Source organism: Anser cygnoides, chromosome 15 (assembly GCF_040182565.1).
Source record: "Anser cygnoides isolate HZ-2024a breed goose chromosome 15, Taihu_goose_T2T_genome, whole genome shotgun sequence".
Lineage (NCBI taxonomy): Eukaryota > Metazoa > Chordata > Aves > Anseriformes > Anatidae > Anser > Anser cygnoides.
In genome coordinates, this window is record NC_089887.1 from 8,588,951 (window position 1) to 8,601,373 (window position 12,423).

The following is a 12,423-nucleotide window of genomic DNA, read 5'->3' on the forward strand; positions in this document are numbered from 1 at the left end:
ATTGTGAGTTTCAACAGTAGTTGTATGGAAAAAGTTAGCTGAAAGCTGCTTTATAGATCACATCTGACTCAGGTTAGAGAAGTACAAAGTGCAGGTAAACAAGGTGCTACTTGAAGTCTTTTCCTCTGGATAGATCCAGAAAGAAAAGGCATTGCAAGGAGGGCTCAGCACAGCCATGCACGCCGGTACTCAGGCAAAAGGTGGGTTTCTCTCCTGGTGCTCCACAAGCCAGCGGTGAGGATACAGCACCATGCCTGAGCACATGAAAACCACCAGTCCCACCATGCTCAACTCAAAATCATCCTACGATCTTACAGCTGCATTTATCCCCAAGGATCTCAGAGACAACTGGCCACAGCTGGCTGGTTAATCAGCAGCCTGCAGGAACAGACACACGGAATAAACAGATTTTCATTTAAGCCAATATTGCACTGGTGTGACCTTTTTCAAGAGTGCATATGTGTAAACTCCAGCAATCAACAGCACTACAGCTCAGCAGCTGCATGGGGGAAGGCTCGTGCCTGATAATTCACCTCTCCAAGGCAAACCTTGCAGACGCTGAGATGGGAGCAGTGCTTTGTGCCTGCGCGCACTGAGAGGGTGGTAGTGCTCATGGGGTGAAGATAAGGATACACATCTGCAGAATAGCTGAAGGAGAGACCTGCTTAACATGCAGAACCATCACGCTCAACACAAGCAATTGCTCCAGTGATTCAGAGTGGAGAATGAATAGGCAGGGGATGAAATTTACAGTTTAATTAAACTACTAGGAATTATCAAGAATGGGGGGAAATCAGGGAAATGGCACAGGGGAATCCACAGGCAGTGGCCATTTTGCTAAACTGTCTGCTAATACAGGAGTACATGAGTATTAATAAAAAAATCAAAATCCCCGAAAACATTAGTTGGGTCTCTGGGAGGGAGAAGCCCAGGAAGCAGACAAGAACGAGGCTGCCACGGTGCAGAGCAGCAGGAATGCTGGCGTTCCTCTGGGTCGAACAGAGGAATTCTACCAGACCCCTGCAGAGCTGAAGGGCAACACGGGCTGAGAAGGAGCTCCCCTTCAGGCTGTCTCACCACACAAGGGCACGGCTGATCTACAGCATGGCAATGGTGACCTGCAACAGGACCACAGCCCCAGAAAGGTCTTTCTGCAATCGCAGCCCCAACAATTGCTACAGCTGAAGAAAAACAAGTTTTTACCAGACTGGGAGGATGGAGCATCAAAGCAGCTCTCCAAAATCAGACATGGAAAGCATCCTGCTCTGGGTTGCAGGGGGAAAGAAATGGCCAGGAAGGAATGGTGGAGAGAGGAGTTTGAAGAGTCTCCTAAAAAGGGATAGGATAAAAGCACAGCAGGACAAGGCGGCATCACACATGAACAGCACACCCTAGCCCATATCAGACAGCCTCAACCAGCTCAACTTTCCTTCCAATGAAGGAGAGAACTTCGCTGTGATCACACAGGGCCTGGAGGCATCTCAGCAGCTTCCCTCCCTCCACCAGCTGAACTCTGCAAGCCACTGGGGTGCTCCCGTGCTCAGCAGGGCACCACCTCTATGAGCTCACACATGGGCACCACTGAGGCAGTTACCTAGGCTAACACAGTTTGGTAGCTATAGCAATGAATGAGTTGAAGGATCAATAGGTGTAATTGCAATGAATAAAACTGCTGGAGTTAGCCAGACACTACTAGGATTGGAGCCTGGGAGCTGCTGCTGCTGTTCTTTTTGCTGCTCAGCAAAGCAGTTGTCCTGCTCATCCATTGATTGCATCTTTATTCTGACTTCCATCATTTACTTCCTTTCTGTCTGAAAGGGCCCATGCTCCCCACAGCCTGGGTATGCACAGCTGTAGCAAGTCTCCAGTTTGGACAACGGTCACACCACCCACTACACCTACTATCAAATTAATATCCTTGCACAATTCAAGACATCAAGCCCTTGTTTGACAGGGCTTCCCAGAGCTACCTTGGGACCCCTGCTCTCTGTTCAGCTCTGTGCTCCTTCCACTTTGCCAGTTCACATTCTCCAGCTCTGCCCCTGCAAAGGGGCACCTGTGCTTGCTCTGCTTCCTGCATCCCACCCCAGCCCTGGCCAAAGCCCCTGGTCCATTCTGGGCTGGCAAGGGCCCAAGACCTTTAACAGATGTGCCAAAAAGCTGGCACGCTACAGAAGAGCAGATATATTAAAACACCTCACCAGGAGCTCTGGAAAGAGCCATACAGGCAGTACCCAGCCCACACAGCCAGGGTCCTTCACTACCTGAGCAGCCCCTTTTCAGCACCACAGAGCCTTGTTGGGGTCCTCCCGTGCTCCACATCCATTTGGAGCAGCAGCACAAAGCCATCGAGAGACATTTCTGCTTCTCACTAAGAAAACCTGCAAACCTGCCCCACCATGGAATGATGTGCAGGTGATGACTCACAGGACACAGAAGCAGCTTCTTACCCATATTTTCACAGCATTTAGTTAATCTCTTTTACTAACTGTAAAAAGAAAATCTGAACTGAAACATATGCTGAAAGGAAAATGTTTGGGCCAAGCAGCCATACATCTTCCAGAAGAGTCGGAGGGGGAGATTTGCCAAAAGAGGCTCTGCTGTTCTCCAGGCCAGAGGAAACCTCAGGAAGGGGCAGCAAGGGATAACTGGATCCCTAAAGACAGGGCAACTGGTGCTTTTTTGGTAACCACCCCACAGCTGCTAGACAGGGCAAGTGCTGTGACACACCAAGCTGGCGCACTGCAAGGTGTCCCCAGAGCAGGGACCTGCCACAGCCTGCTGGGTGCAGGCAGTGGCAGCAATGGCAACTAGTCACTGATGCTAACATACATTAAAAAAATAAGCCTTTTACCATTCACGTGTCTCTGCACTGGTTTTCCTCTTGAGCTTCATAAAGCACGAGGGAGAAGTTACCAAATAGACCTCCCTGCTTTTCTCTTTTAAAGCTGTTTGTCTTCATTTTCCCCGTCTGCTAAAACCTTGGGTAGATGTATGAGGACAAGTTATTTCTCTCAGCAGTGAGCCACCCCTCGTTGTGTCCACTTAGAGAGCTTTGGCTTACACTGAAGAGAGAAAGCCTCAGGTGGCAGGAGACCCAGCCCACCAGCACCCCTTTGTGCCTCCCTTCAGCAACATGGGACCTGCTTGTGGACCCAGGACCAGGTTTCTGAGCACAAAGCAGCCACCAGGCTCTGCTCCCCTCAGAGTCTGCACACCGCTGGTAACCAAAGTGCTACACAAAGACAAGCCCCGCACAAGATGCACTTGCTTTCAGATCCCAATGTAAACCAGGAACTCTTGGCATTTTCCCTCAAAACAAGTCTTACAGACATGGGAACAGCAGGGGAAGGTTTGATCTGCACCATGTGGCCACAGATTGTCATAAAAAAACAAACCACCACCCCCAAACCAGGCAAGATTCCCTCCTCTCGGCTTTAGACGGGGTAGAAATGCTGCTGGCTCAAAGATTTGCCTTTAAACCTCAGTGTGATGGCACTTCACTACCAAAACCATTCCCAAAACTAATTGTGAAGGGAAATTGCTTCTCCAGCCCCACTCATGCTTGGGTGCCTCTAAGAAATCAGTCACAAGTAATGGCTTGACTGAGGGACAGCTGGAGAATTTTAATACTTTTTATGACAAAAAGTGTATATAAAAACTTCACATAATTGATTGTCTCCCCATCTCTCCTTTATAGGAGAGGTTTATAAGGCTCCAAGAGCACAGACTGTACGCATGCTCCGGTCCTAAACCCACCAGAGCTTTCAGTTCGTGCAGACTGGAAAAGCTATTTTTGGAACCACACAGACCCTCATAACCTACAAAACTACATGGGTCCAGACCTGCTCTGTCTCCAGGTGCTCCGTGGACGTGACCCTCAAGCACAAACACCCAGGACCCACCCAGGAGCTGCTGCCATCAGCACCCTGAGGAGGTGACCACAGCCTCCATTTTGTGTCCATTGTGCTGAACAACGGACATCGACACAAGGCCTTGCAGGAGGAAGTTTAGGCATGCCATCCCTTACCATACCCATTCCCTGTGTTACCTGTGTTCACACCAATTATTTTAACACTTCCTAACATTCAGGCTTCCATGCTTTCAAGGTAGCCAGGGCTGAACTGAACTATAACTACAAAAATACCTTTTTCCATTTCTGAATTGGATACATTCAGGTGAAAAACTCCCTTCCAAAGATGGAATTGCAAATTATGCTTGGGAAAAAAAATTTTCCTGCTTCCCTCTTAACTTTACAGTGTGCGATACCAGGTTTTAAAGCTTTAGGTGTTCCAAGTGAAAATATTAACTACCAGATGGATTCAACAAAACTCATCTTCATATCCTCACAAGAGATTGAACATTGACAATTTACATTGCATGTGTTTTCTAGTAATTTCCTGGAACTTGGCTGGTTTGCACCTTACGTGCATCCTGCCCCCGGGGCCGTGGTTCCTTGCCCAGGCTGCCAGGCATCCTTCTCCCCACATGAGCCACCACCTCCCCACAGCCAGAGCAGGACCACAACGTGCTCCCTCCGCAGCCATTTCCCTAACACATCTGTGGTCTACAAAGAGGAACACAGCCCCGTGTCTTGGTAGTCATTTATCACAGTGGGTATTAGGTAAGAATTTAAAAGCTGCATTTTCCTTACAGAAGGTATTCTGACCTTTTCCTCCAAGTCAGTTGGATATTTAGTGCTCCCAGCCTTACATGGAGCCACACAAGCCTTCTGCAGCCAGCCATTCAACTGCCTCAACACGAACCTCAGGGGCCATGAGAATTTGGCAGCCTCAAGCAGTTCTCGCATTATGGGTGAAGCAGGTGGAGAAATGGATTTTGCTTTTAGTTCTTAACACACCACAGCAGCCTCTCTTGGTTTGTGCACCACCACCCAGACCCTGCCTCCCAGGAAAGCCATTTTGTGCACCTGCAAGTCTTGTCTCCTCAGCCAACACTAGCACATCCCCACCTGCCACGGGATGCTCATTGATGAAGTTTGTGATGCAGTTCAAACAGGCAGGGGCTCAAAAATGTAAGTTGCTAATTTCCTGTCAACTCTCAGCTAAGCAATGAATGATCAGGAGAAGCAGCTCATCTGGATCAGCCCTTCCAGTCACAGACTCTCTTTGCCAAAACATCTGCCATCCCTAAACCCAATGTTTCCTTCACATAACTAAACAGGAACTGAAAGCTGAATTAGTACAAAATCAAAGAACATGCTGATACCTGAAGGTGCACTAATGCTTTGTGAATATAGTTTGCCACAACCTGTGCCCAGTGCTGAGGTTTCACTGCCCAGGTGGGACTCTCAGCAGGGACAGAGATCTGCTTCAAGACTTAGGGTTAGGACAGATGCTTGCTTTTCATACCTGGTTACTCCTGAGCAGCACTGACACCACATTTTATAGATTTATAAATGCTTTGAGAACTAATCTGATGTAGAAAACTGCCATAAGGATTACTGCAAACAGATGATCCACCATTAAGACACCTCTTTTAAGCAAAGGCCTGATTCCCAGAAGAGCCCTGCCTTTGACCAGGAGGCCACAAAACACATACAGGCCCTGTATGCAGACGAGTTGTGCTAAAGTCGGTGTGATCTGACAGTGCTGTACCAGACTGAATGTGCCTCCATCAATACTAAACAAAATACTAAAAATACAGCACGGTGTCTGGTCACTTGGGTCAAATTTCTATGGGAAATACAATCAAGACTGTAGCTTAACTGTAGAAGTTATCTTTTTTTTTTTCCTCCAATGGTTTAAAGATTTAGGAAGAATTTTGCATATTTCCAAGGAACGTGTGCCAACATCCAGGTCAGCAATTTAGGTCACACTGGCCTTGTTATGCCGCTGTCTTCTGATCTGAAGTGAGCAGCTGGCACCAGAGGACAGGGCCTTAATACACAGCAAAAGCAGGTCAGGCACGGGGAGAGGCCAACTTTGTGCTAAGCTTTTTGCACTGAACACATGTGAAAGATGAGTATGAAAACACTCAGAGAAGCTACAAATGGACTGGAGGTTACTGACTGAAAATGGAGCCAGGGCTATAAAATCCTGGAGACCAGGACAGGGTGCACTTTCCCAAGATGGCTATTAACACATGGATACGAGTTTATCTCAAAACCCCTGGAGGAGAACAACCTTGCAAGTCCAGAGCCAACAAACATGATATTCAAGCACAAAAATAAGGTCTACAATTGCTCACTATCTTAAAGCACATCCAAGGCTTATAAGGAAAGCCAAGGAGACTAACTGCAGTTTTAACAATTTAATAGGGTAATTTTAAATTCTCATACATTAGAAAGGAGCACCTGAGATTTATTACATATCAAGAGCAGCGAGCATACTGTGTCCCACTCTGCAGGTGCAACCCTGCCAGAAGTGACAATGGTAAAAATCACCAGTGAACCAGGAAGACCAGTCACTCTTTGGGGACCAGCTATTATCAAAAAACAGGTAAGTATTTAATTCCAACTTGTACTTAAAAAAAACACATTTCTGGGGACAACAAAATGCCCAATTCCAAGAACACTTCACCGTCATTATACCATGCAGAAAACTCACCTGGAGAAAAGCCACTTTCTGCAGCAAGTTTGGCAGGTGCCAGTAACTGGAGCAAAGTGTCTGCATGGAAGATGAGGAGGAATAACACAAAAGGTGCCAGTGAGGGAATTTAGGTTACTAAACAGCTCCTCCCAGTTTTGCCACTGAGTTCTCATGCAGCCCTGAACACCTCCCTCGAGTTCCCTCCCTCAGCTCTCAGAGGAAGCTGATCTCACCAGAAGCCTTTTAGGACACTATGATTTTCTTTGCATACTCAAGCATTTCACTTCTGCGAGATAAGTACCATAGACAAGAAAAAGATGCAGGAAATTATGCCAAATTACATCTCTTGATCAGTGACTTTGCTTCCTGGCTTCTCAGGGTCTTTAAGGCACTCCAGTGTTGTTGCTTATCACTGACATTCCTGACAGCGATTTCTATGCAGATTTCCCCACAAGTTATAATATTTTGATGACCTGCCTATAGAGCAGAGTCTGCTTCCCAACATGGGAACTCATTGACTGACTGCTGATGAGATAGATTTAGTTATTTCAAAATCAATTCTACAGGTATTTAAACACAAGTGCTAGAAATTCCTCTGCCCGATAAAATAGTCTTATTTTTCAATACATTCTGTTGCCTGTGTGAGACTACCATGAGGCTATTATTTGGAGATAAATACCTTGGTGGTGTGCAAAGCCTGCTGAAATGAACCTGATCTTTCCCAATATGTAAATAACCTAAAATGAAAGTGACGGACTTGCAGTTTAAGTGCTCAGGAGTTACAGCAGTAGGAGAAGCAGATATGTGAAGGTCAGACCAGCTCAGAGAGGTCAGCACAGTGTTTCCCACCAGACCTGGCACCTCACCAGCTCTTGGGGCACAGAATCTTCTAACCACGCGTAAGCAGAAGTTACAGTGACTCCACTATCCTCAGCATAGCCACAGTCAGAGCAGATATCCTCCCACATCTGCATTTTCTAGCTACCTAGCATATGCAGAAGCTTCCTGCTACACTTCAGATACGTACACATGCACACCAAAGAGTTGTGATGCCAAGTGCACTGTCAGTGACTGCTACACTAATGAAATCCAACATGAGACAGTTACACTGCAGATCTGATCCTTCCACACGGCTGCTGGAGCTGAGTGCTCCAGATGGTACTTCTGGCACAGATTTATTCTGTTTGCCAGGGCCACCCCAGAAAACACTATAACAGCATTGAGTTAATAAAACTAGCTGCTAGGCATGAAGGGTTAACAGTTCATCTAGAAAAATTAATTTATTCTCAAAACCCATTCTGTTGTCACTTACCAAGAGGAAAAAAGTTAAGCACTGTAAAATGGGCAGCAATAATTGCATTTCCTTAAGGACACGTCTGGCAGGAGGTTGCTATCTGTTTCACGAAGTACGTGACCATGATACTGTCATTTTGACAGCATCAATGTGTGTAGCCATTAATCTTAGAAGTTTAAAACCCATAAATCTGTTAAACCTACTGTCATTGATTAGGAATTACATTACTGCAACACACAGAAGCCTTTTAATTTTTTTTCCTCCAAAATGAATAAACAGGTCTGTTCAGTTTATCTTTTCTTATTAGTGATAAAGGGCAAAGCTGTTTCATGGCTATGCATCATTGTTTTGGAACAAAATCATACCTAAGAAGCTTGGGAGAGGGTGGAACGAGGAGGAAAAACAGGCTTCCAGAGTTGTAATGTAGCCTCACTACTTACCTTCTTTTCTCAAGAGTATCACCAAGACAGAATTTGTTAAGCCTTGAATCTCTCAAATTTGGTTGATAGGGACCCAACGAATAATCCAGTCGGCCTCCTCATGCAAGGAAGATAAGCATATCTGTTGTGTTAGATCTTTATTTGCTTGCCAATTTTTTTTTAATGCTCCTAGCTATTGGAAGTATTCCAGATTGATCAAGTTAGCAAGTGAAACGACCTTCCAAGACCACGTAGATAATTACTTCTCATTACAATAATGACTCAATAATTCACAGAAATGACTGGGAAATCCACTGCCTTTGACTGAATTTTGACATCTGGGTGCCATTAAAATGCAAAAACAGATGTGAACCTCAGCATACAAATAATTCCATTAAGGTCAGAGACTGATGTGCTGATAGCTCCACACACAAGTGTTCTCCTGGAGAACCCCGACTCCACCTTCACTACAAAACTCCCCAGGATTTGGTGCGATCAGGTCATCACATCAACTTAGAGTATTTGACAAGCAGGGGGAGAATGAGAGAAGCATACCAAGGTCTTTTTGATAATCAACTGTAAAATTGGGAACTACTGTCCAGATTTAACCATCTGTTCATTTTATTGGGTGGGGAGGTGCATATAAGAGAAAGCCTCTGAGAATAAGGGCTCGTTAACAAGAGTTTTCTGGATGCTGTTTTTAAGAACAGGCAGTGGAAAACAAAGGGGAAAGCAAGCACCCACAGTTACATTCCCAAAGCAAAACCAGTGTTCCAGGTGCATTCTAGCAGTTCCTGCAGGAAACAAAGTACTAATGGACTGAAATTTGGTTTTGCCTCTTCTTTCTGCACTGGTCTTCTATTGCAGTGCTCATCTTTCTTTTCTCCTTGTTTTAAGCAATGGTTAAACTCAACCAGCTCAGCAGAGTTTGGATGCAAGGACTGCTTTGGGTACTAATTAAATATAGCATATGTTCTCTTAGTAGTTGTTTACAGCTGGAAGATCAAATGGTTTTCTGAGACTTTGATCTTGATGCCTCTCCTTGAAAAAACACAGACAAGTTCAATGGACCTTCGCTGCAACTTCTAAGGGATGTTGTTGATTGGATGCAGTTCCCATTAATAGACCTGTATATCTTCAAGATGAGGAAACTAAGTCAGCTTTTCCACTCTGCATAGGAATATACTAACAATTAAGCTAAAATTGAATGGAAAGTCAGGGTACAATTCCCCAAAATGCAGCTTTGGAGGAGAAGTTAACCCAGCAGCCATTCAGTGGCTCATCCAAACCACAGGAGAGTTCAGTGATGCACTGAGGTGGGCTTCATCCTGTCCCTGCTCTGACACTCTGGCTGAGCTGGGAAAGGACTGACCACACCATCATTCCCACAACCACCCCAAAATGCAATAGCTTTTTTTATAAAAACAGAAAAAGACATCTTGCGTAGGAACTCTTATTGACACAAATGGGTCTTATGTAAGATTTTCGTAGTGGTTTTATACAGTTAACTTCAGGAAGATTTTCCTGACATTCTGCCTAAGCTCTTGCTCTCAGGACACAGTGCAGGTTGTGTAACTTAAATAGTCCCCAGGACGCAGACCAGCCAAAGAAAGCTATGGGAGACTGACAACAGTCAACAATTTAATTTGCCTGAGGGCTGGAAAGTCAGAGAGTAGTACAAGATCCTCTGAACACCAAGTGGCCTTAATAAATAGCCCCCTTCAGAATCATTACAGCTGAATCTTGCTTTTCACTGTATTACACAGACACTAGGAGTCACTTAGGAGCTCGCCAGCTCTCAAATTGGCCAACAAACCAAAGTCAATCCAATTGGAATTGGGATAGAAGCATTTGCTAGAGTGAAGCGGACCATGAGAGATCAATAATATAGATCCTGGGACAAGTGAAAATTACAGTGTCTGCAGGAGGAAATAAATGAGAAAAAAGTCCCAAATCAATTATTGCCAGGTGCCAGAATCTGGGCGGGGTAAGGGGGGGGGGACAAAGTAAGACCAGGAATAACAAAAGAGCAGCCATGTATGTATGAAACAAGTAGACATGAGAAAAATATGTATTTACTGTTTACATTCAGAAGACCAACTCCCATTCCAGTCACACCACTCCTTTCATGGCTGTATCTGTGTGTAGAGAGGACACATGCATTTGATTCAAAGGGAACATGGGAAAAAACATGGTAAAAGATGGGAAGGCTCATTTCTGAAAATGCACCTTTCCAAAGAGCACAGACTGAGTAATACCTGAGCAATCATCACAGGGCTTGGAAGAGAAACACTACTCCCCTTGTTGAGAGGCAAGTTCAGATGCTAAGCACAGGATTTGATAACCCTTTCCCTGCAAAGAGAGACAGGTAAAAGCAGAAAGCTACTCTTAATCACCTACTAGCCAGTGGTGGAAACAGTATGCCAAAGGATGGAGTTTTTCATACAGTTCAATACAGTGACCCTTACAAAAACAGAAGACAAGTAAAAATTGCAACTCCATGCTGAGGTCAAAGATTTTCAGCAATATCCAAACCCATGTTCAAGATAACCCCTTAATCACAGCTATGATCTATAATGCATGGGGTGGTATCACATGAAGTCAAATACTGTGAAACAGGGACTTCTGGAGGAACATTTGTTCCAATTGAACAGGTTCCCGCTATTGCACAGACCTTAAATAGCAGCAGCATCTGCTTTCCTGCAGAGGCTGAAGAGTCACTGTGCTTTGGGCTTTAAGCATGTCAGTGGGGTACAGGGACATGTTAACAGCTGACACATGTTAAGTATGTGCAGCAGCAGCCTGGTAGACCTCTCCCAGCCAAACTCATACTGCAAGTTGGCCTTTACATGCCTTATCTCACATTCCTGTCTGTCAGAAATGTATTTTAGTTTTGAGGATACATGCTGATTTCTGTTCTGTGAAATACATACTACCATGGATTTGAATCTACAGGATCAAATTCCAGTAGCCTGCTTTCCAAATCACCTGATGGTGCCACGATTCAGACATGGGGAGAAGAGGGAAGGCTAATTCCATTTTGAGCGCTGTTCAGTTCACGCCCCAGAATAATTACGTATTTTATGGCTTATAGCAATGGGTTCAGCTGTTTTCTGTAGGTACCACCTCAGAGGGATCTACCTCCTGAGACACCACAACAATCAAGGGGTTTCATTTGCTCTCTCCACATGCTATAGCTAAACTTACTGAAGCAATAGGAGATCTTCTCAAGGACTGCAAAACAATTCAGAAAGGACTCTGATGAACTAATGCTCTGCCAATGACTAGAACCCTGCATTCCAGAGTTTCTCCATTTGTGCATTAGCCAACTGCTAAAGACAATTCTTCTGAAGTCCAGATTGCCAAGGACCCCAGCATTAGCAAGGCAGGGACAAATCCTGCCATCTTACCAGAGCCAGATTTTCAATAATTGCAACTTCAAGAAATCCCATGGACAATCTCTCCCAATTCAGAGAATTCCCACATCCCCCAGCGTCCCCCACCATCTGTCAAATTCATCTTCGCAGAATCGTTCTGAGTACAAATTACATGCCAGCAGCCATGAGCTGGCAGAGCCTGCACTGCACACACTGCACTCCTTGTATTTCCTTGTACATTAGCTGAGGCAACAGGATTGATGGATGCTTTCCCTGCACCAGATATGATTTCCATGCACCAGGCACATGTTTAGCAAGCTTTCTGGCAATGCCTATTCATCAGCAGCAGTATTAGTGCAGAGACAAGTGTCCTTCTTCAAACATATTGAAACCATGCCGACGTCAGCAAGACTGCATGGCTTCATCCGCAGCCATTTGTTGAGCTCTTCATTTCATTTACGTGAAGTTCAAAAGATCCAGCATTTTAGTATACTAACAGGATTTATCGTAGCATAAAGTTGCCGCTATAAAAAATGTAATAAAAGTTAAACCTAATGAATGTCTGAAATAAGAGTACCAACTAGTAAGTCAGAGGATTCCTCTGCCAGGACAATGCAGACTCACACAAGAATCTGCTCTAACATGCAGTGCATAGCAAGGAAACCCCCAAAGCCCCCCTGGGCCCCTCAGTTTAAGCAGACGACATGCTGACATGCTGATAGAAGCCAGCCTAAGCATTTCAGCCCCAAGACAAGTAAGGGAGGATGCTTGATATGACAGGA

The 12,423-nt window shown here is 45.1% G+C and overlaps 1 protein-coding gene and 1 long non-coding RNA gene across 7 annotated transcripts in view; both read right to left on the minus strand.

Annotated features, from left to right (window-relative positions):
- The window catches only part of LOC106033474 (acyl-coenzyme A synthetase ACSM4, mitochondrial-like), a 206,934-nt gene that overhangs the window by 150,142 nt on the left and 44,369 nt on the right, over positions 1-12,423 (minus strand). The gene's annotated exons all lie outside the window — the stretch shown is intronic.
- Positions 6,468-11,188, minus strand: LOC136786446 (uncharacterized). Its single transcript, XR_010825136.1, has 3 exons — positions 10,523-11,188; positions 10,344-10,402; positions 6,468-9,399 (listed from the first exon to the last, which is right to left on the minus strand). It is a non-coding gene; the product is annotated as an uncharacterized lncRNA (long non-coding RNA).